The following is a 22,884-nucleotide window of genomic DNA, read 5'->3' on the forward strand; positions in this document are numbered from 1 at the left end:
ACAACTACAATATGATTTACTCTTACAAAAGGTAATTGTCCATGTTCGATATCGTCTACTGTAACTGCAGCTTTGCCGAGATGGGGAAAATAAAACGAGAGAGAGAGAGAGAGAGAGAGAGAGAGAGAGAGAGAGAGAGAGAGAGAGAGAGAGAGAGAGAGAGAGAGAGAGAGAGAGAGAGAGAGAGACAATGTGAGAGGGAGAGAGAGACAATGTGAGAGGGAGAGAGAGACAATGTGAGAGGGAGAGAGAGACAATGTGAGAGGGAGAGAGAGTGGGGAGGAGGAGGAGGAGGAGGAGGAGGGAGGAGGAGGAGGAGGAGGAGGAGGAGGAGGAGGAGGAGGAGGAGAGAGAGAGGGAGAAACAAAAAGAAAGAAAAATAAAGTGAGAGAGAGAGAGAGAGAGAGAGAGAGAGAGAGAGAGAGAGAGAGAGAGAGAGAGAGAGAGAGAGAGAGAGAGAGAGAGAGAGAGAGAGAGAGAGGTGGAGGGGGTAGTGGAGGGGGGAAGGGGAGGGGAGAGTGAAGGGGTGGGGGGAGTCTGAAGTGTTCCAATTAGGCCGGTGACTCATGTTACCTGGGCCAAAGGTGGCCACTGGGCAGGCGAGCTCCCTCTGCCTGTCAACGACTTTTGCCCGTCAACTATTTTCTTACTTGAAAACAGCTTTCGAGCGAGCCAAAAACCTTTGCCAACCCCTTTGCAAGAATTTCGACCCCCACACTGCTACTTCAACCCACCAACCCACCACGTCCACCCACAACCCACCATGATGCTACGTCAACCCACCAAACCGCTACTTCAACCCACCAACCCTCCAGACAACCTCACCCTTGTTACTTCATATCTCTCCTTTTTTTTAATCTTTCGGCACGTAAGTTAAGCCCCGGTCTTTAAAGGGAACCTCCTTATAAAGACTCAGTCGTCGGCCTTTAAACTCCCATCGTAAAGTCAAACAAACATCTTAATCCTTTGCTTCTAAGAGCAACGAAAGATTTTATTCCGGAGCAAAAGATGTTAATGAGTAAAGGCAGAGATGAGCAAATAATTATGTAAAAAAGGCGAATAAAAATATAGATAATATAGAAAATGTGCGAAAAAAAAGGTATGACTAGAATTACTTAAATAAAAAATGGTAGAAACAAGTAAATGGGGGAAATAAAAATAAAGACAAAAATATATAATTAAAACGTAAAAAAAAAAAACAAATATAAAACAAAAGTACACAAACAAACAAGCAACCAAATGAAAACCGAACACCCTGATCTCGATTACAAGAATTTCTCCTCAATTTCCGAGCCAATCAACACCCTTAAACAAGACATAACACAACATCCGATCAATAGAGATTTTGACTCGCACCAAAGACTCGATTACCTCCCTTGTTATCGGCTTTAAATCCCACAAAATCCGGGGGGGCGCATTTAAAACCTCGCACGGCTGTCCCTCTTGTTATCACCCTCCCCCCTTCCCTTTTCCCTTCTTTTCTTTACCCGACCGGACTCTCTCTCTTCTCTCTCTCTCTCTTTCTTCTTCTTCTTCTTCTCTCCTCTCTCTCTCTCTCTCTTCTCTCTCCTTTTGGGGGGGGGGGGGGGTGGTGGGGGGGGTGGGGGGGGGGGGGGGGGGGGAAAAAAGGGGGGGTGGGAGAGAGGGAGAGAGAGGGAGAGAGAGAAAAAGGGAGAAGAGAGAGGGGAGAAAAGAGGAGAGAGAAAGAGAGAGAGAGAAAGAGAGGAGAGGAGAGAGGAGGAGAGAGAGAGGAAAAAAAGAAGAGAGAGAGAGAGAGGAGAGAGAGGGGAGAGAAGAGAAGGGGGGAGAGAGAGGGGGAGAAGAGAGAAGAGGAGGATTGAGAGAGAGAGCGAGATGAAAGAGTGTGAGAGAGAGAGAGAGAGAGAGAGAGAGAGAAAAGGAGAGAGAGGAGAGAGGAGGGAGAGAGAGAGAGAGAGAGAGAGAGAGGAGAGGGAGAGAGAGGAGAGGGAGAGGGGAGGGAGAGGAAGAGAGGGAGAGAGGGAGAGAGAGAGGAAGAGAGAGGGGGAGGGGGAGGGGGAGGGAGAGAGGAGGGGGGGAGGGAGGGGGGGAGAGGAAGAGGAAAGGGGGGGGGAGAGGAGAGGAGAGGGAGAGGGAAAAAGGAGGGAAGAGAAAAAGGAGAGAGGAGCGAGAGAGAGAGAGAGAGGGGAGAGAAGAGGAGAGAGAAAAGAGAGAGGAGAGAGGAAAGGAGAGAGGAGAGAAAAAGAAGGAGGAGAGAGAGAGAGAGAGAGAGAGAGGAGCGAAGAAAAGTGCAAGGGGAGAGAAACGAGCAAGGGAGTGACTGCCGGAGCCAAGGAGAGATGGCCGATCCTCAAGACGAGATAGAATTGCAGAGACAGGATGCAACCAGCGCATCGTCATCAAAATGCAGGAAGGCCCAGAGGGAGAGGGAGAAGGAGAGGGAAAAGTACATGGAGGGAGGGGATAGGAGGGGGGAAAGGGAAATTTTACACATACGAACACGCGCACAAATTAACTTGCACTCGGTCGCACACCCAAATACAAATGGGGAGACAGACAGGCGTACAAGAAACAGCAAATAGATGGCAAACCATGGCAGACATACAGGTATAGACAGACAGAGACAGACAGAGACAGACAGAGACAGACAGACAGACAGACACACAGACAGACACACACATACACACACACACACACACACACACACACACACACACACACACACAGAAGTCAGGTTCGTGGCAGCTCTTCCAGACAGTAACGTCCTTGTCTCCCGCGGCTGAAGAACCTGCCCTTCACCCCCTCCCCCCTCTTCTTCCTTTCCCCCCACCCACCTCCTCCCCCTTTACCCCCATGGCACACACATTCCACGTCCTGACCTGGGTCTCTCCTCTCTCTCTCCTCTCTCTCTCTCTCTCTCTCTCTCTCTCTCTCTCTCTCTCTCTCTCTCTCTCTCTCTCTCTCTCTCTCTCTACCCCCCTTCCTCTGTGTGTGTGTGTGTGTGTGTGTGTGTGTGTGTGTGTGTGTGTGTGTGTGTGTGTGTGTGTGTGTGTGTGTGTGTGTGTGTGTGTGTGTGTTTATGTATGTATGTATGTATGTATGTATGTATGTATGTATGTATGTATGTATGTATGTGTGTGTGTGTGTGTTGTGTGTGTGTGTGTGTGTGTGTGTGTGTGTGTGTCTGTCACACACGCGTGTGTGTATAAGAGTGTGGGTGTGCGTGTGAGTGTGAGTGTTTTCTCTTACCTTGATAAACTTGTCATTGTCCAATTCAGAAAGTGCTCCTCCGTTCCTCTCCCTCTCTCACCCTCCTTTTATCATATTTTCGCTTGTTCCCCGAGGTGGAATCATGCATACCAAACTCCCCTGCCATGCGTACGAGTAATTGTGACCAGGATGATGTCACGTGTGGGTTGGGGGTTTGTGGGTAGGAGGGGGGGGGGTGTCGAGGATAGCTCTCTTCTCCCTTTCATTTCTCTATTTACCTCTTTCCCCTACTGTTCTCATTCTCTTCCTCTTTTTGTTTACCCTTTTCCCATCCCCTTATATCCTTCTCCCTTCCTCTTACTCTCTCTTCTTTCCTTAAATCCTCCCTTTATCTACCCTTCTCTTTCCTTCCATCTTTCTTCTCTCTCCCTCTTTCTATTCCCTTCATCTCCATCCCACTCTTTCCTCTCCTCTCCCTTCCCTCCCACCCTCCCTCTCTCTCGCCCTCTCTTCCCCATTCCCTCCCATTCTCCCCCATTCCCCTTTCTCCTTTCCCTCGCTCTCCTCCTCTTACTCACGCACTTGAGTAGGGAAATCCGGGAGGAATAGAGGGGCGTGGAACAGCCTGCGTCTGCCCCGCTCTCTGCTCTCTTTCGCCGATTCGGGTCTGGATCCTCTTGCGTAAGAGGGAGGGAGGGAGAGGGGAGGGGAGAGGGAGAGAGAGAGAGAGAGAGAGAGGAGAGAGAGGAAAAGGAGAGACGAGGGGAGAGAGAGAGAGAGGGAGAGGGAGAGAGGAGAGAGAGAGAGAGGAGGGTGAGGGAGATGGGGGAGGGGAGGGATGGAGGGGTGAGGGAGAGGGTGGGACGGAAGAAAAGGAGACAGAGGGAGAGATGGTAGGGTGAAAGAGAGGGATGGAGTGAGAGGAATAGAGATAGAGGGGAAGGACGAGAAAGGAGGAAGAGAGGAATGGATGGTAAAGGACTGAGGTAAGACGGGAAGGGGAAAAGAGGAGACAGAGGAGAGGGAAGAGTGAGAGGAAGAGGAGGAAGGAGAAAGAAGAGGGAGAGAGGGAGAGAGGGAGAGTAGGAAGAAAGGGGCGAAGGAGGAGTATTTACAAGCGATAAATCCAGCGCTATACATTTCCGGAACGAGAGAATTAAACAAAGAAAGATAGTCAGACAGACTGACAAAGATAGACAACAGACAGACAGACAAACAAAATAACTGTGTGTGTGTGTGTGTGTGTGTGTGTGTGTGTGTGTGTGTGTGTGTGTGTGTGTGTGTGTCTGTGTATTGTGGTTGTGTATGTGTATGTATGTGTGATGTGTATGTGTGTGTGTGTGTGTGTGTGTGTGTGTGTATGTGGTGTGTGTGTGTATGTGTGTGTGGTGTTGTGTGTGGTGTGTTGGTGGTGTGGATGTGTGTGTGTGTGTGTGTGTGGTGGTGTGTGTGTGCGTGTGTGTATGTGTATGTTATGTGTATGTGTATGTGGTGCGTGTGCCTGTCGTGTGGTGTGCGGCTTGTGATGTGTATGTGTGTGTGTATGTGTGTGTGTGTTGGTGTTGTGTGTGTGTGGTGTGGTGTGGTGTGTGTTGCTGTGTGCTGTGTGTGTGTGTGTATGTGTGTGCGTATGTGTGTGTGTGTATATGTGTATGTGTGTGTGTGAGTAGGCCCATATACGGCTCGTCTGACCCTGGCTGTTAACTCTCTCTTAAAGGCAAAAAAGCACCGCCACATCCCCACACCACCCACGACCATCCTCACTCCAAACCCTCCCTCCAAAAGAACCTTCCCCTCCCAACCACCCTCATTACCCCCGCACCCTTCAGTTACGTAATCCACAACCCCCAGTACCCCTAAGCCGCAGTTACCAGACGCCAACCAAATCCAATAACCGAGAAAAAAAAAAAAAAATCGATCATCTCGGTGAATTAACAAAGAGGCCCAACATATAACCAATGTAAATACAGGGAATACATGTGATGAAGTAACATTCAATACTTTGAAATGAACCGAATCTATCACTGCAACGCATTATTACCACAACGGAAAGTACAAAATGAAAAAAAAAATCAAAGGAAATAAAACGGAGACTGCAATAAAAAAAAAATAATAATAATTACCGGACAGCACAAAGGTGTTGAATTAGAAGAAACAATATTAAAAAGGTTAATAAGTAATCAGTTACAGAAAAAGGCAAAAATAAACATTCTTAAAATAGAAAACGGACTGAAGAACACGAAAAAGAAAACGGACAAAACGTAAGAAAAAACAAACAGCGATGAAAAACGAGAACCAATGAAAGCCAACCAAAAAATACAAAATAGAGCAGACAAAAGAATGAAATAAAAGACAATAACCGATAAAAATAGGAGATGGAGAAGGTAGATAAGGGCAAAAAGGGGTTAAAGGGGAGCGGTCAATGACCCTTGAGGCCGGACGCACTTATCCGGTAGATAAGAGGTGACACGGAGAAGGAGAAGAAGGAGAAGGAGAACGAGAAGGTGGATGACGAGGAACAGAAGTAGTAGGAGAAGGAAGAGGAGGAAGAGATGAAGAAGAAGAAGAAGAAGAAGAAGAAGAAGAAGAAGAAGAAGAAGAAGAAGAAGAAGAAGAAGAAGAAGAAGAAGAAGAAGAAGAAGGGGGAGATGATGAAGAAGAAGAAGAAGAAGAAGAAAAGAAGAAGGAGAATGAAGAAGTAAGGAGGTGGTGAGAGGAGAAGAAATAAAATGCATCCTCAATGCCACACCACATACACCACACACATGCGGAGCCCATGCACCACCTGCGGGTGGCGTGACCATCTGCAGGACACCCCCCCCCCTATCCCCTAACATTACCCCCAACCGCTCTGCCCGTATAGCCCCCCCCCCTTCCCTCCTCCCCCCTCTTCTTTCTCCTCCTTCATCTTCTCTCTTCTTTCCTTTCCCTCTCCGCCCTCTCTTCTCCCTCTCCCTAATCCTCTTTTCTCTCCTTCTTCTCTTTCTCCCACCTCTCCCAGTTCCTCTCTTCTCCATACTCCTCTCTCCTTTTATTCGCTAGAAACCAAATCCACGAAAAAAACAGCAGATATCAAGTGAAGAACAATTTTTTTCCCCAAAAAAATACTACACATCAACATGACCACAATCTACCCCCCCTCCTCCTCCCCCTCCCCACAAGGCCAACCCTTACCCCCCCCCCCCTTTCATCCGTATCCTGAGAGAGAAACATGCGACTCGGCCAGGATACGCCGGGGGTGCCAGGAGTGCCATGCAGGCGCATATGGCACCCCGTCTTTACCCCCTTGCATCCCTACCCCGTCTCCTCCTCTCTCTCTCTCTTTCTCTTTTTTCCTTTCCTCCTTTTTATTCGTCCATCCTCCGTTCCCTTCTTTCACCTCTACTTGTTTCCCTTCTCTCCTTCCTTTCCCCTCTCTTCTCTCTCCCTCCTTCCCCATCCCATGCCATCCCACCTCCTCCTTTCCCCTCTAACACACCGCTCCCCTCTGTCCCTTCTTCCCTTCATTCCCCTCTTCTCCCTTCCTCATTTACTCACTCTCCTCCATCCTCCCCACCATCCCTCCATTCCCCTTTCTCCTCCCTTCCTCCTTCCATTCCCCTCCTCTCTTCCTTCCTTCTTTCCCTCCCTCCCTCCCTCCCTCTCTCCTCCCTTTTACCCACTCTCCTCCTTTCCCCCGCCGCCCCCCCGCCTCCCTCCCCACCCTATGAAGTCATGTGCCTTCGCGCCGCCCATGAGTAAGCCAAGCAGAAAGGTCCGGTTCGGCATCCTCGTTGTCCAGCTCCCTCATTCGCAATTACGGGAATCGGCTACGCTGTGTCGCGGAGGGGGGGGGGGTTGTTGCGCAGGGAAGGGAGGGGGGGGGGTTGGGTGTTACTACGGTAGTTGCAGCCGTTATTGCAGGGGTTGAGGTTGCCGTATGCAGCGGTTATTGCGGCGGTCGTTTCAGTGGTCACTGTAGAGGTTATTGCAGGGTGGGTTATTGGGGAAAGGGGAAGGCGGGGAAGGGGGGGGGGGGATGCTCAGCGGTATTCAAGATCGGGGGAGGGAAGACGATAACTCGCGGCGTGGTCATCGTCAACTCTGGACTGACTGACGGCGACGGAGAAAGGGACGAGGAGGAGAATGGAGGAACCCCGAATGGCGTTTCCGTTTCATTTCCTTATTTCCTCAAGTGGTTGTGGATGCAACGACGTCTCAGGACAGGCTCTTAGCGTGGTAGGAATCAGACTACTCGTAACGGGAAGCTCTGAGTGGCCAGAGACGGCAAAATTGGCGTTCTGAGTGGTTATTGCGAAGGCCAAGGCTGTAGCGCTGTTTACACAGATGGTAATTGCGGCCGACAGAAACCAACAGCTGGCAAGAAGTACACATAAGAGTGTTCAAACGCACATGTAAAAAAAATAATAATAAAAATAATATAAACATGTAAGAAAACATGTGTATTTTCGATATAAATATACATAGAAGACACGTGCAGATATGAATGCAGATTGAAGGGACTGGCCACTGTCTTCGAATACAGAAATATATAACTACCGATATTCAATAAACCGTAGACCCCATGTTCAGAGGAAAGCAAGAATGCAAGCAAGCAAGATGATGCACGCACGCACGCTCGCACTCACATAAAGCTCGAGGGGCACAAGATCACATTTCACCGCCGTAATCTCGGATACCGAAGGAGCTACTTTACGGGAGAGAGAGAGGAGGGAGAGGGAAAGAGAAGGATAAGGAGGGAGGGAGGGAGGGAGGGAAGGAGGGAGAGGGGAGGGAGGGAAGGAGGGAGAGGGAGGGAGGGAGGGAGGGAGAGGGAGGGAGGGAGGGAGGGAGGGAGGGAGAGGGAGGGAGGGAGAGAGAGAGAGAGAGAGAGAGAGAGAGAGAGAGAGAGAGAGAGAGAGAGAGAGAAACGGACAGGGGGAGAGACCGATAGATCGTCAGAGGCGCCGAGTCGTACAAACACAGACCATGCGTGCGTGAGTGTGCTTGCAGTTTTTTTTTTTTTATCGTGCGTGCGTGCGTGTTCATACATGCGTTTCTGCGCCACTAACACTATAATGGCAGCCACGCCCACTTTCATACTTTGCCCGCCACGCCTCGCCCCCCCTCCCTCTCTCCTTGCCCCCGCCTCCCTTGAGGCTACTACAACTTCACAGAAAATATCTCGCAAAACCTGTTCTCCCTAGGCAAGAACGAATGCAAAATTCATTCTGTTTACGAAAACTCGCAGTCCGGGTCCTGCGTGTCAACCCCCTCATGATCCGGCGCCCCTCAACCCTCCCCCCATGTTCTAGTACACCTCCTCCCCCCCCCCCCTGCTCTCGTACACCTTCCCCCCGTCCTCCCTTGTTCTAGTACACTTTTTCTCCCCATTCGCCATGTTCTAGTAAACCTCCCTAAAAGTCGTCAATGTTCTCTCCTCCCCCTCCCATGTTCTACTGCAGCTCTCCCCCCTCCCATGTTCTGGCATATCTCCTCTCCCCTCAGTCTCCCCTTCCCCATGTTCTAGCTCTCCTCCCCTTCCCCATGTTCTACCTCTCCTCCCCTTCCCCATGTTCTACCTCTCCTCCCCTTCCCCATGTTCTACCTCTCCTCCCCTTCCCCATGTTCTACCTCTCCTCCCCTCCCCATGTTCTACCTCTCCTCCCCTTCCCATGTTCTACCTCTCCTCCCCTTCCCCATGTTCTACCTCTCCTCCCTTCCCCATGTTCTACCTCTCCTCCCCTTCCCCATGTTCTACCTCTCCTCCCCATGTTCTAGCTCTCCTCCCCTTCCCCATGTTCTACCTCTCCTCCCCTTCCCCATGTTCTACCTCTCCTCCCCTTCCCCATGTTCTACCTCTCCTCCCCTTCCCCATGTTCTACCTCTCCTCCCCTTCCCCATGTTCTAGCTCTCCTCCCCTTCCCCATGTTCTACCTCTCCTCCCCTTCCCCATGTTCTACCTCTCCTCCCTTCCCCATGTTCTACCTCTCCTCCCTTCCCCAATTCTACCTCTCTCCCTTCCCCATGTTCTACCTCTCTCCCCTTCCCCATGTTCTACCTCTCCTCCCCTTCCCCATGTTAACCTCTCCTCCCTTCCCATGTCTAGTCCTCCTCCTCTTGCCCCATGTTCTAACACGGTCTCCTCCCCTTCCCATTCACTCCCTCCCCTACCCATTCGTTCACCTCTCCACTCCCCTACCCCATGTCACCAGGATCAGTACCTCCCTTCACCATGTCACCTCTCCTCCTTCCCCATAACTACACCCTCCCCTTATGTCTATCACACCGCATCATGGATTCGTACGTTCCAGTCCCATCCCCTGTTCTACCTTCTCCTCCATTCTCTCTCCTCCCCTTCCCCTTTCTACCTCTCCTCCCCTTCCATTTCTCTTCTCCTTCCCATTCCTCCTCCCCTCCCATCTACCTCTTCCCTCCCATGTTCTACCCTCCTCACTTCCTTTTACCCTCCTCAACTTCCCCTTCTTCCCTTAATTCCCCTCTCAACCCTTCCCTCCCCCATTGAACCATTCACCGCCCCCCATTCGCCCCCCGACCCCTTCCCCCCCATGGCTCTCCCTCCCTAACACCCCTCCCACCACCCCACCCCCCCCCCCCCTTTAGAATTTTACCGCATCGGATCGAGAAGAGGGAACGGCAGAACCGGCTCTCCTCTTCCCCTTTCCCTTCTCCTTCTTCCCCATCTCCCTCTCCAAAACAATACCGTCACTCTCTTCTAATCTGCGTATCCCCCTCATTCGAGTTTCCCCCCAATTTCCTCTCCTCGCTCCAATCCTCTCTTCCATCTCCCTCCCCCCAACCCCCCAACCCCCCCGAAGCGTCCAACATCCGCAACCTCCAGGTCTACCTGTCCACAAGACACAGACCCCAATCCATGGCGGCCGTCAGCGCCGTCATAACGCTCCCCTCCCCACCTCCGATAACGAGAGCAAATGAGTCAGTGATAGCGCCCAATCAAAGACGCAACGCAGGAGAAGAGAAGAAAGAAAAACACTCGCTGCTTCTTGAATAATAGCACGGCTACGCTATGCAACACGCTGGGAGTGTAGTGGCGAGTTGCCACGCGCGAATTTCCAGATCTCCTCGACATGGCAACAAATCGCTGACCTCTTCCATCTCCAAAGACACAACCAACGAACCGAAACCGCCCACGAAGCAGAAATCGTGAAAGCCATCGCAAAATCCGAGGAGGCGAGCGCAAATAATGCAACCCAGGGGCTCCGCAAGACAACAGACATCATGGCGGCCGCCGCGCGTCTCGTCTCCCTCCCGCCCTGCGCAGCTCACGGGAGGGGAGGGAGGAGAGGCGGCGAAGGGAGGGGAGGGTGAGGAGGGACGGACGGAGGAGAGGAAGGAGAGGAGAGGGGAGGGAGGGAGGGATGAGCCGGGGATGGCGGGCGGTGTGACTTTCAAAAGCTTGGCGCGAACCCCTCAACCGCCCCTCTACAGCTCAGCCAGGGAGCCGGCCGGCAACTGTCTCTGCACGTTTGACTATGGCGCTCGCTCGCTCGCCTCTCCTCTCTTATCGTCTCCCTCTCTCTCTCTCTCTCTCTTTCGATCCCTTGCTGTTTCTTATCCTCTCTCTCTCTCTCTCTCTCTCTCTCTCTCTCTCTCTCTCTCTCTCTCTCTCTCTCTCTCTCTCTCTCTCTCTCTCTCTCTCTCGCTTCTAATCTTCTCTCTCATTCTCTCTTGCGTGAGCTCGTGACTGGGATATTCCCATCGATTAATAGTACGTACGGGAGAAATGAAGGGCAAAGGGGGTGGGAAAAGAAAGAGAAGAGAAGGGAAGATAGGAGAACTAAGCAGAACACCAGAAGACAAGGAGAAGCGAAAAGAGAGAAGAGGAGAGAGGAGACAGCCAAGAGAGACAGACAGAGAAAGAGGCAGATATAGAAAGAAATAGACAGACAGACAGACAAACCCATATTCCGAGCCCCCAAGACGACACGGCGACGACGGTCAGAGATCCTTCTAGAAAACGCCCGCATTCCTCTAGTCTCCACACTAGGAAGGGGAATGGAGGTGCGCCCCATATGGCAACACCGACGTACACACTCACGAAAGTTACAGAAAAAAATGAATTAAAATAAAACTCGCGTCTAATGCATAACCACTTGTCGTTGATTTTTTTTTAACTCATGTTGATGATTTCAACTTTTAAACTAGCATGTCTGTTGAAAAATGAACATTGAAAAAATGAAAACTAAAGCAAAGAATGAAAGTGAAATAATAATAATAATAATAATAAATGAAATTTAAAGAATGCGAATATATATATATATATATATATATATATATATATATATATAAAATCAACCCTAATAAATCACAATAAAAAAAGAAAACACAGACAGCCCCACAACCCACAACATAACCGACATACGCAACATAGCAACTCCGAAGGTGGATGGTCGCCTGTGCTTAGGCTAACCCCCCTCCCCCCTCCCATCCCCATCCCACCCTATCCACTACCCCCTCCCTTCTCTTCCACCAGCCCGAATGCATCGAGTGTTGGAGGAGGAGAGACAGAAGAGGGGGGGAGAAATGAAGAGGTAGAAGAGAGGGAGAAATGAAGAGACAGAGAGAATAAGAGAGATCAGAGGGAGAAATGAAGAGGTGGAAAGGAGGAAGCGAGGAAAGGAAAAAGAAAGACGTGAGGGTGAGAGGTTAAGACGAAGGAGGAGAGGAGAAGAGGGCTGGGGGAGAGGAAAGAGGCGATGTGATGGAGGAGATGCGAAGGAAGCGAAGACAGGAGATAAGGAAGCGGAAGAAGAGAGCGAGAGGTAGCACGCGCATGGCACATTTCTCTCTTTTCTCAATGAAGTCACTTGTCTCGGACCATCCAATTCATTACACACTACCTCTTCCATCTCTCCTTCCTCCTTCCTTCTTCCTCCTCCTCCTCTTCCTCCACGTCCATCCATCCTTCTCTATCCATCCCTCCACCTATCCACTTACCCATCCACTTATCCACCCATCCATCCTGTACAATTGGCAGAAACGAACAAAAGTGCTGACGTCACACCCCTCTCAACACTACACGTGGCGATTAGGCCGGGGGAGGGGGGAGGGGAGAGAGATAGGAGGAGGAGGAGGAGGAAGGGAGGAGGAGGAGGAGGAGGGGAGGAGGAGGAGAGGGAGGAGGAGGCGGGGGAGAGGGAGGAGGAGGCGGGGGAGAGGGAGGGGGGTATTAGGGAAAGGGGAGCAATGGAGGAGTAGGGGGGGGGGTGAGAGGAAGGGGATGGGGTGTGGTACCACGGTATAAACATAAATAGACGTTTTCTCTTTTTTTACGTATTTTCGTGAAAATACCCCTACGGACTGATAATAGAAAAGGAGTAGAGTCGATATAACGAGAATTCATTTTATAGTGCAGGAGAAAAAAGAAAAAAGGAACGTTAAGGACGCAGGATGAGAAAGGGAAGATATGAAGAAAAAAAAAGGCTATACTAAGACACAGGAAGAGGAAAATGAAGAGGGAGAGAAAGGAGGGGGAGAGGAAGATAGAGAAAGGAGGAAGAGAGGAAGAGAGGAAGAGAGGAAGAGAGGAAGAGAGGAAGAGAGGAAGAGAGGAAGAGAGAGAGAGAGAAGGAAGACCGAGAAATGGAATAGGAAGGAGAGAACTGAGAATATTGACTCAAGAGACTCATATTTGTTGAGTGACGCAGCCTTCCTGCCCTCGAGGCTCGCGCTACTCGCCATTCCTACCTCCGGCACTAGCCTCCATATCCTATACGCATCCTTTCCCCCCTCCCCTCCCCTCCCCTTACCTTCCCTCCACTCGCCTTTCCTCCCCTCCTATTCTATTCCATTCCATTCCATTCCATTCCCTTCCCTTCCCTTCCTTTCTTCCTTCCTCCCCTCCCCTTCCCTCTGTGTGTGTGTGGCTCTCCCCTTGCTGCTTCCTTTTACTCTCCCCTCTTTCCCTATTTCCACTTCCTCTTCCTTTACATTTTCCTCTTCTTCCCCGTCCTCCCTCCTCCTTCCCATTCCTATACCTACTCTCCACCTCCCTCTCGCCCCATCTCTTTCCCCCTTTACTCCCAGTCTCACTCCCTCTTCCTCTCTCACTTCGCCACTCCTTCGCCCATCCCAAGCACATATCGCAACACGAGCAGATAAAATAAATAAATAACAAAAAAGCAAAACTACTACTACTACTAATCCTCATTATCCCCCTCTCCCTCCCCTTCCCCCTGCTCCTCCTTCTCCTTCTCCTTCTCCTTCTTCTTCTCCTTCTTCTCCTCCTTCTTCTCCTCCTCCTTCTCCTCCTCCTTCTCCTCCGCTGCAGCTTCATCCCCGATGACGTAAGACTTTATCCCCTGACGATGCAGCTTGGATCCTGCAGGAGCAGGAGGAAAAAAAGAGGAAGACGACCAGAGGCAGAGGAGCAGGAGGAAAGAGAGGTAGAAGCAGGAAGAAGAGAAAAAATAAAGAAACTAAAGGAGGCAGACAAAGCAGAACATAGAGAACAACAAAAAACAATCGATCTACCGATGACGCAATACACAATCCCAACGAAGCAACAGAGAGAAAACGGATCACAGCCCGAACCCGGAGACAGAAACGGTAGCAGAACAAAAAAGAAAAAAAAGAAAAAAAAAAGAAAGAAAAAGAAGAAAAAGACTTAGAGTGTCATAAACCCCAGACCGCGAAGTCATGGGGTCCGAGGTGGAAATGCCTTCAAGGAGGAGGACACGATTTCCCTCATGAATCTCTCTCCCCTTCTCCTTCTCCTCCTTCCTCCCCACCTTCATGCCCTCTCCTTGCCTCGCCAATGACACGGTTTCCCCTCACAGGAATCACCATCCCCAACCCCATACCCCATTGCACACGTCCCTGTAACCTCTACTCTTCCCACTCCCTATACCCTACCCCATACCCCTCCCCACGCTCCAACACAATCCCACCTCTCCCCACACCCCCAACCAAGACTTCCCTTCTCCCCCACCCCCATCAGGCCTTCTCCCCCCTCGATCATTTGACGAGGGCGATGCTCGATCAACCGCGCCTCGAGAACAAACACTTGAGCAAAGTAACTGATGTGGGAGATAGCAGGAATATTCGGGGCCGATAAAAGCGGAAAGGAGGGGGAGGGGGAGGGAGAAGGGGGGGAAGGGAGGGAGACAGGGAGGGAAGGAGGGAGGGAGACAGGGAGGGAGGGAGGGAGGGGAGGGAGAGGGGGAGGGAGGTGAGGGAGAGGGAGAGGGAGAGGGAGAGGGAGAGGGAGAGGGAGAGGGAGAGGGAGCGCGAAACAGGACGCGGCGCAGGGCCAGGTGTCGGATTACGGCACTCGCATCCCACAGCTCATAAGGGGAGTCCGGTCCCAGTCGGAGTCCTGCAGCGTGACCCTACATGGCGTCCATCTCCGCCCTCCTTCGCCATCACGCTGCCACCCATTCCGCCCTCGTAACTTCCCTCAGCGTCGTGACCCCATTCGCCCTCTGCCACCTTACCGCCCTGCCATCCCGCCTAAAAGTCTGCCATTCTGCCTAAAAGCCCTGCCATCCTGCCTAAAAGCCCTGCCATCCTGCCTAACCAACCACCCCTGCCACCCAACGCAATCCTCTTCCCACCCTACCACCTAAACGTCCTTCCCACCCTCCCTCCCTCTTCTGCCACCTTCTTTCCACCCTCCACACCCTCCCTCACCGCCCTCCTACCGTCCCCCATCACCCTACTCCCCCCCTCCCCCACCAAAATACCTCATAAGACGGCCCGCAATCTCGCAACTTTTTCAATCTCGCGTGCTAATTCCGGCCGCGTCCGGATACGTTGGCGAGTGTGCGGTTAATGACAACACCTTATTATCTGCCCCGCGAAGTGATTTTTCCCCCTTCCCCCCGTCCCTTTTTTTTTACCAAGACCCGATATTATGAAGAAAAGCGGAGATTGATATAAAAGTTGTGAGGGATCAAAATTAACACACGAAAGGGGAAAAAATAGAGAAAAAAGAGGGAATGATGATGATAAAAAAGGAAAAAACGAAAAATGTTGAAAATAATGAAAATTTACCCGCCCCCCAAAAAAAAAAAATAAACACACACACACACACACACACACACACACACACACACACACACACACACACACACACACACACACACGAAAACGGAACAAATAACAATGGGTGGAACACGTGTTTGAAGGACATGGGCGTGAACACACACTACGCTCTACGCATAACTGTCCAATCACAAACACTTATAATAACCGCCCCCCCAAAAAAAATAAATCAATTAATTAATTAATTAATTAATTAACTGAAAAATAAATAAAAATAAATAAATAAATAAAAATAAATAAATAAATAAACAAATATCATAATAATAATAAATATATAAATAAATAAAATAAATAAAAAAGAAAAATCCTAGCAGTCAACAAAGTGAGTACCACAGAAGTGGAGTAAAAAAAAAAAAAAAAAAAAAAAATACACAGATTATCACAATAAATGGATTTCCACAGGAAGCCGCCCAAACCCACGCCGTATTTCAACGCCTGTTAAGCCTACCGGTTGCCCCCTCCTCCCCACCTCACCCCCCCTTCCCCCCGGAGTATTTACACGAGTCAACAATAGCACAAAAGCACGGCGGAAGTGGCCTATAAGGGCGCCATACAGGTTGCAACATCTGCCGGCACAGATGCTCATTTTTCTGTTGGTTTTGCTCTTATTTCTGTATTTTTCTTCCTTTTTATTATTTCTTACTTTTCATTTTTATCTTTTTCATATAATTATTTTTTATTTAATTTTAATGTCTATCTTTTTCATTTCATTCTTCATTTTCTTACCTTTTAATTCCGTTTTCTAATGATGAAGATAATGGTGTTGATGTTGTGATTGTTGTACTAATGTCTTGTTTTTATTACTGTTGTTTATAATGCTTTTGTTGTGGTCTTGTTGGTGTTTTCTTGTGGTTGTTTTTTGTTGCTTTTGCCGTTGCCAATTAAGGAGCTGGATGTAGCACTCTGGTGGCACTATCATTATCCCTTATCATATCACGATTGGCATTTCCCGTTTAGATAGTAGATAACCGGTTCTACCTGTCTTTCTGGATGAAACACCTAAAACTAGCACCGTCATAATCGCACTAACAGTAGCTACGACAACAGTAAGAGGTGTTACACGAAAAAGCATCATAATATAACAAGAATTCCGGCAACAGTAATAACAGTAACACGAGAGTAACGACAAACGGAAACATGGGTATTACGAAACTAACAACGGCTACCAGAAACGAGTTAACACGAGAGAGAGAGAAAAGAAAACTAACAGAACACACAAAAACAACAAAGACAAACAAACAATTTCCATCAATCCAATCCCACCATACCTTCGTCTAAAAAAATAATAATAATAAAAAGCTTTCCCAAAGAGAATGCAAATACAGCTCATAATTCATGGGCCAAACATCGGTCATCAGATGGCTATCAAAACACTTATCGCATATTTATGGTAAAACGTTTGTATTCACTTGAGCAGATGATGACCTCCGCGCGGTCACCATGAACACCACAATCATCATATTCATCCTCATCACCGCCATCCTCATCACCGTCCTCATCCTCATCAATATCCTCAACCTTATGCTCACCATTATCCTCACCACCATCATATCATCCCAATCATCATCTTTATCTTATCCCAATCTTTATTCTCCTCTACCTCCTCATCCTCCTCAACACTCATCCTCGCCCCTCACATCATCTCACTAACAGCTCCTCATCACAAAGCAGGGAGTCGTCACCACACAGACGACCAGCAAAAACGATTTAAAAGCACGGAGGATTTATCATAACCGGCAGAGATAAGGCCACAAGACAATCATTTCCCAGAATAGCGATAACACTAGTGACTGCTCAGGTGGAGGAAAATGAGGGAGGGGGGAGGGAGAGGAGGAGGAGGAGGAGGAGGAGGAGGAGGAGGAGGAGGAGGAGGAGGAGGAGGAGGAGGAGGAGGAGGAGGAGGAGGAGGAGGAGGAGGAGGAGAGGGAGAGAGGAGAAAGGAGCTAGAATTGAGAGAGGAAAAAAAAAAGAAAATTAGAGACAGGGAGAGAAGAGAGCACATCAAGATAATTGGGGGAAAAACAATAGAAAAGGGTACGAAGAAAAACAAAGAGAAGGGGTGACCCAAAAATTATACCTGTTGTCGTGGGTGACATTGCAAGGGAAACTAAATATCAAAGAAGTAAAATGAAGTGAAAGCAAATCGAAATAGGTGACGGAGGTTAGGTCACAGGGAGGAGGGGAGGGGGAGGAGGGAACACGAAAGGGCGGTAAAACAAAAGGTTTTCCACCCCAACAACCCATGACCTTTGACCTGCCGCCCTGTTTCACCTGTGCGACCCTCCGGTGAGCCACAACACCCCCTAAACTCTCCTACCCCCCCTCCTCCTCCCCCTGTTATACAGTCCCGTACATTCTCGAACTTTCATGACCGACGGGAGGAGAGAGAGAGAGAGAGAGAGAGAGAGAGAGAGAGAGAGAGAGAGAGAGAGAGAGAGAGAGAGAGAGAGAGAGAGAGAGAGAGAGAGAGAGAGAGAGAGAGAGAGGCGCGCGCGCACAGACAGAAAGAACAGACGTAAAGACGGATCAAGACCGTGAGTGGCGAAAGGAGGAAAAGGAGGGGCGCTTACTGCAACTGTCTACATGTGGCGCCCCTCTCTCTCACTCTCGCTCTGTGTGTGTGTATGGTGTATGTGTGTGTGTGTGTGTGTGTGTGTGTGTGTGTGTGTGTGTGTGTGTGTGTGTGTGTGTGTGTGTGTGTGTGTGTGTGTGTGTGTGTGTGTGTTTACGTAAGCCTGTGCCTATTTTCCTCCTTGTATGGTGTCTAACGACCACCTTTCCCCCGATCTCCGTGGATCCTGCGGCCTCCCTCCACGGCGACAATCTACAATTCTGGGAAAGGATAATAGGGGTGTCCGGAGTCGCTTATATGGAGAGGACTTCCCATCCCTCCCAGCGATCTCTCTCTCTCTCTCTCTCTCTCTCTCTCTCTCTCTCTCTCTCTCTCTCTCTCTCTCTCTCTCTCTCTCTCTCTCTCATCCCAACCCCACACAACCATAATGCCCGTCACATACCCTTCAACCACAATTCCTATCCATCGCTCTTCACCACCCCACCCTAACTACCGCCCCCACACTCCACACCATAAACTCCCATCCCACACTCCACCAACCCCCCCCCCCTTCCTCCTCTTCCTCCCCTCCCCACATTCAACCATAACCTCCCATCCCACACTCCACCCCCCCCTCCTCCTCCTCCACACTCAACCATAAACCCCAACCTAACGGCAGACAAACAGCAGATTCCGCCTATGTGGATGAATTCCCCTGGCACGCAGGTGGAGAAGGCGGTCCATGAATACGGAGGAATGTGGCTTTGCATGCAGATGAAAGGGAGGGAGGGAGTGGTGCAGAGGGAGAGGGAGGGAGGGGAGGGAGGGAGGGAGGGAGGGAGGGAGGGAAGGAGAGAGGGAGGGAGAGAGGGAGGGAGGGAGTAGTGGAGAGGTGGAGAGGGAGAGTGGAGGTGCAGAGAGTGGAGGGGGGATGGAGAGAGGAGGGGGGATGGAGAGAGGAGGGGGGATGGAGAGAGGAGGGGGATGAGAAGGGCGAGTGGGGTGCAGGAGAGGGAGAGAGGGGGGGAAAAGGTGGAAAAGGAGGAGGGGGGAGGGGGTGCAGGAGAAGGAAGGGGGGGGTGAAGGAGAAGGAAAAAGAGTAGGGAAAAGAGGAGACGAATAGAGGAAAGGCAGAAAGAAGAAAAAATAAAACAAATGATGATGAAAAGACACAAAACACAAACCACCAAAACAACGAACATAAGAAAATCGCGAAGAAGACAAAACCAAGCCCTCACATCTTGTAGCCCCAGATATTCGCAAGGAGACCGGAGGAGGAGGAGGAGAAGGAGGAGGAGGAGGAGGAGGAGGAGGAGGAGGAAGAAGAGGAGAGAGAGGAGGAGAAGGAAGAAGAAGGAGGAGGAAGAAGAGAGGAGGAGGAGAAAACAAACGAAAAGAGGAGGAGAAGAAGAAGAGAGGAGGGAGAAGAGAGGGAGAGGGGGGAGAGGGGGGAGGGAGGAGGGAGAGAGAGGAGAGAGGAGAGAGAGTGGAGGAAAGAAGGGTAGAGAGGGAAGGAGGAGGGGAGAGGGAGGGAGAGGAGGGAGGGAGGGAGAGGGAGAGGAGAGAGGGAGAGAGAGGAGAGAGAGGAGGAGAGGGAGAGGAGAGAGAGGGAAAGGCGAAGAAGAGGGAAGGGAAGAGAGGAGGAAAGGGGAAGAGAAGAGAGAGGAGGGAGAAGAGGGAAGAGGAGAGAGGAGAGAAGAAAGAGAGAGGAGGGAGGAAAGGAAGAGAGAGGAGGAAGAAGAGAGAGAGGAAGGAAGAAGAGGAGAGAGGGAAGAAGAAGAGGAGAGAGGGAAAGAGAAGAGGAGAGGGAAAGGAGAGAGAGGAGGAGGAAAGGAGGAGGAGGAGAGGAGAAGAAAGTAAGCTTCCGGCGGCTCCGTAGACAACAACCGCCGCCGCCGCCAACCAATTGACAGTTTTTACATAACCTGTTTAGACAACCTGTGCAAGTTTCATCGCCAGCGTCGGTCGCCTCTCGCCCGCTCTCATTTCCACGGTGACATGAGAGAGGAGAGAGGGAGGAGAGAGGGAAGGAGAGAGGGGGAGAGGAGGAGAGAGGAGGGAGGAAGAGAGAGAGAAGAGAGAGGGAAAGGAGAAGGAGAGAGAGAGAAGAGAGAGAGAGAAAGAGAAGGGAGAGGAGAGGGGGAGAGAAAGGAGAGAGAGAGGGAAGAGAGGAGGGAGAGGGAAAGGGAGAGAGGAGGAGGAGAGAGGGAAAGGGAGAGAGGAAGAAAGGGAAAGAGGAGAGAGGAAGAACGGGAGAGGAAAGGGAGGGAAAAGGAGAAAGGAGGAGGGAGGGAAAAGAAGAAAGGAGGAGGGAGGGAAAAGAAGAAAGGAGGAGGGAAGGAAAAGAGAAAGGAGAGAGAGAGAGAGAAGGAGAGGAAGAGCGAAAGAAAGGGCAAGAGGAAATGAACACAGGTGGGAGACAATATGAAAAGGAAAAAAGATGGAGGCACACGGGGGGGGGGGTAGTTCCAAGGAAGTAGGTTCGTAATAATAAAAGTCCAAAGTTGGGGTTGTTATAGAGAACTTTCTCACCCATGCCTTGACCTCCAAATAGAAGGAACAGTACCGGGGGAGGGGGGGGGAGGGGGGGATAGGGGGGGAGGAGGAGGAGGAGGAGGAGGAGGAGGAGGAGGAGGAGGAGGAGGAGGAGGAGGAGGAACGGAAGAAGAAGAAGAAGAAGAAGAAGAAGAAGAAGAAGATGATGATAGAAGAAAAAGAAAGAAAAAAAAGAAGAAAAAGAAAAAGAAAAAGAAGGGCAATAGAAAAAAGACAAAGATGCTAAAATAAAAAAAAAAGCTAAAATACAGAAGGGGGCGAACCAGTCGTCAGTCCGTCGGGAGGAGCAGCGCGACGAGCAAATACTACTGCAAATAACCTTGAAATCCGTCAAGTCCCGACCGTGGGAAGGCGATTCCCCAAACGACTCTTCTTGAAAGTGACTTCGACGTACGTTCCTCTCTTTCTCTTTCTCCCCCCCTCTCCCTCTCCCTCTCTCTCTCTCTCACACCTGCCTCTCTTTAGCTCTCTCTGTCGCCACGCCCACTCGGCCGCCCGGTTCACTCCTCTTTCGACGAACCTACTCTCTAAAATCTCTCCGTCTCCCATACTGCGATCTTCCTTCCTTCCTTCCTTCTTGCTCAGGCGCTTAACTCATGTGTCTCTTTCACTTAATATCTCGCTATCACTCACTCACTCACTATCACTAACTCACTCACTCACTATCACTAACTCACTCACTCACTATCACTAACTCACTCACTCACTATCACTAACTCACTCACTCACTATCACTAACTCACTCACTCACTATCACTAACTCACTCACTCACTATCACTAACTCACTCACTCACTATCACTCACCAACTCACTCACTCACTCACCAACTCACTAACCCACTCACTAACCCACTCACTAACCCACTCACTAACTCACTCACTAACTAACTCACTAACTAACTCACTAACTAACTCACTAACTCCTTTCCTTTTTCCCCTCCCTCTCCCATTCCCCTTCCCTCTCCTTCTACTCATCTTCATCCCCTTCCCCTTCCCCATCCCCTCCCTCTCCCATTCCCCTTCTCCATCTCCATCTATTCACCCCCTTCTTCCCCTTCTCCTTCCCTTCCCCCCTGACGACTTTTCGCAATGCAATACCACGCGACCCCAATATTGCGAAGGATTAGGCCGTGCAACAGAGCAAAAATTCCAGGAACAAAAAAAACAAAAACAAAACCAGATGAACGTGATACACCTCAAGACGAGGATGGGATACAAGGAATAAAAGCAATAACCAAGACGGAAACAAATAAGAAAAATAAAAGATGATACTTGAAGACATGCATTACAAATGCAAATTACAATCAATGGAATATGTATACAAATTACCAAATATGGAAATGTACCAAATGAGTAACGTTAATGAACAAACACAAGTAAATGGTCAAACCCCCATAAAGACTAAGGAAATCAAACAAATAAAATGATAATTGCATACGTCTCAAGCACGGATGGAGGAGGGAGGGAGAGAGGGCGGGAGGCAAAGAGGGAGGCATAGAGGAAGGGATTAAAAGAGAAGAGAAGAGAAAGAAAAGAGAACGACTTTTTGACTTTGACAAGTGAGAGAGAGAGGGGGGGGGGGGGGAGGGGCGAGCGAGCGTGACAGAGAGCGGATGTTTGCCCCGCCGATGTAAACAACTTTATTGGGCACCAGTCACGCCCGCGCGGGGCCGCCCCCACCGCCGGGTCAGGTGGTCGTACCCTGGGCGCTTGGGGGTGGGGGGGGGGGGTCGATGCTCCTTCCATCTCGAGCACCACGCAACAAGAATAGCAACATCCTTCAGAATACAACAAGGCTTACGAATACGATTCACGACCAGCCAAGATATAATTAAAAAGCATTATATCCGTAGTATATCTGATTTTACGGGAATAGACGAGGTATGCTAGGCAGCTGATATATATATATATATATATATATATATATATATATATATATATATATATATATATATATATATATATATATATATATATATATATCCGATGTGATCGTGAAGTAACGCACTCGTGTACAAGCGAACTAGCAATTACGGCTTGGAAGACTAAAAGAGAGAAAAGCGAGCATTGCACATGACAGCATCTTCCTGTACAAACTTTCCCGCTTCCTTTTGCGCCATTCTCCGTGCCTGCCTCTCTTCCTCTCGCCCTAGCCTTCTCTTTTCTCTTCCTCTTCTCTCTACCCCGGTTCCAACTTTCCCCCTTCTCCTCCTCCTCTTCTCTTTCTGTCTCATCTCCCCTCTCCCCTCTCCCTTTTCATCTCTTTCTCACATCTCCCTTCTCTTCCCTCCAACTCACTCCTCCTCCTCCTCCTCCTCCCTCTTCCCCTCCAACTCGCTCCTCCTCCTCCCCCCTCTAATTCCCCTCTTCCCCATCTCTCCCCCAAACCCCTCTTTCCACATTCCCCTCCCCGCTCCCACCCCCGCACCCACGAAAGCGCAAGAACAAAGACACCTCATAAAGACTTCGTTCTCATTATCTATCGCCTCATCATCTATCGCCGAGAACACAATAGACATTTC

The sequence above is a fragment of the Penaeus monodon genome, chromosome 35 (genome assembly GCF_015228065.2).
Source record: "Penaeus monodon isolate SGIC_2016 chromosome 35, NSTDA_Pmon_1, whole genome shotgun sequence".
NCBI lineage: Eukaryota > Metazoa > Arthropoda > Malacostraca > Decapoda > Penaeidae > Penaeus > Penaeus monodon.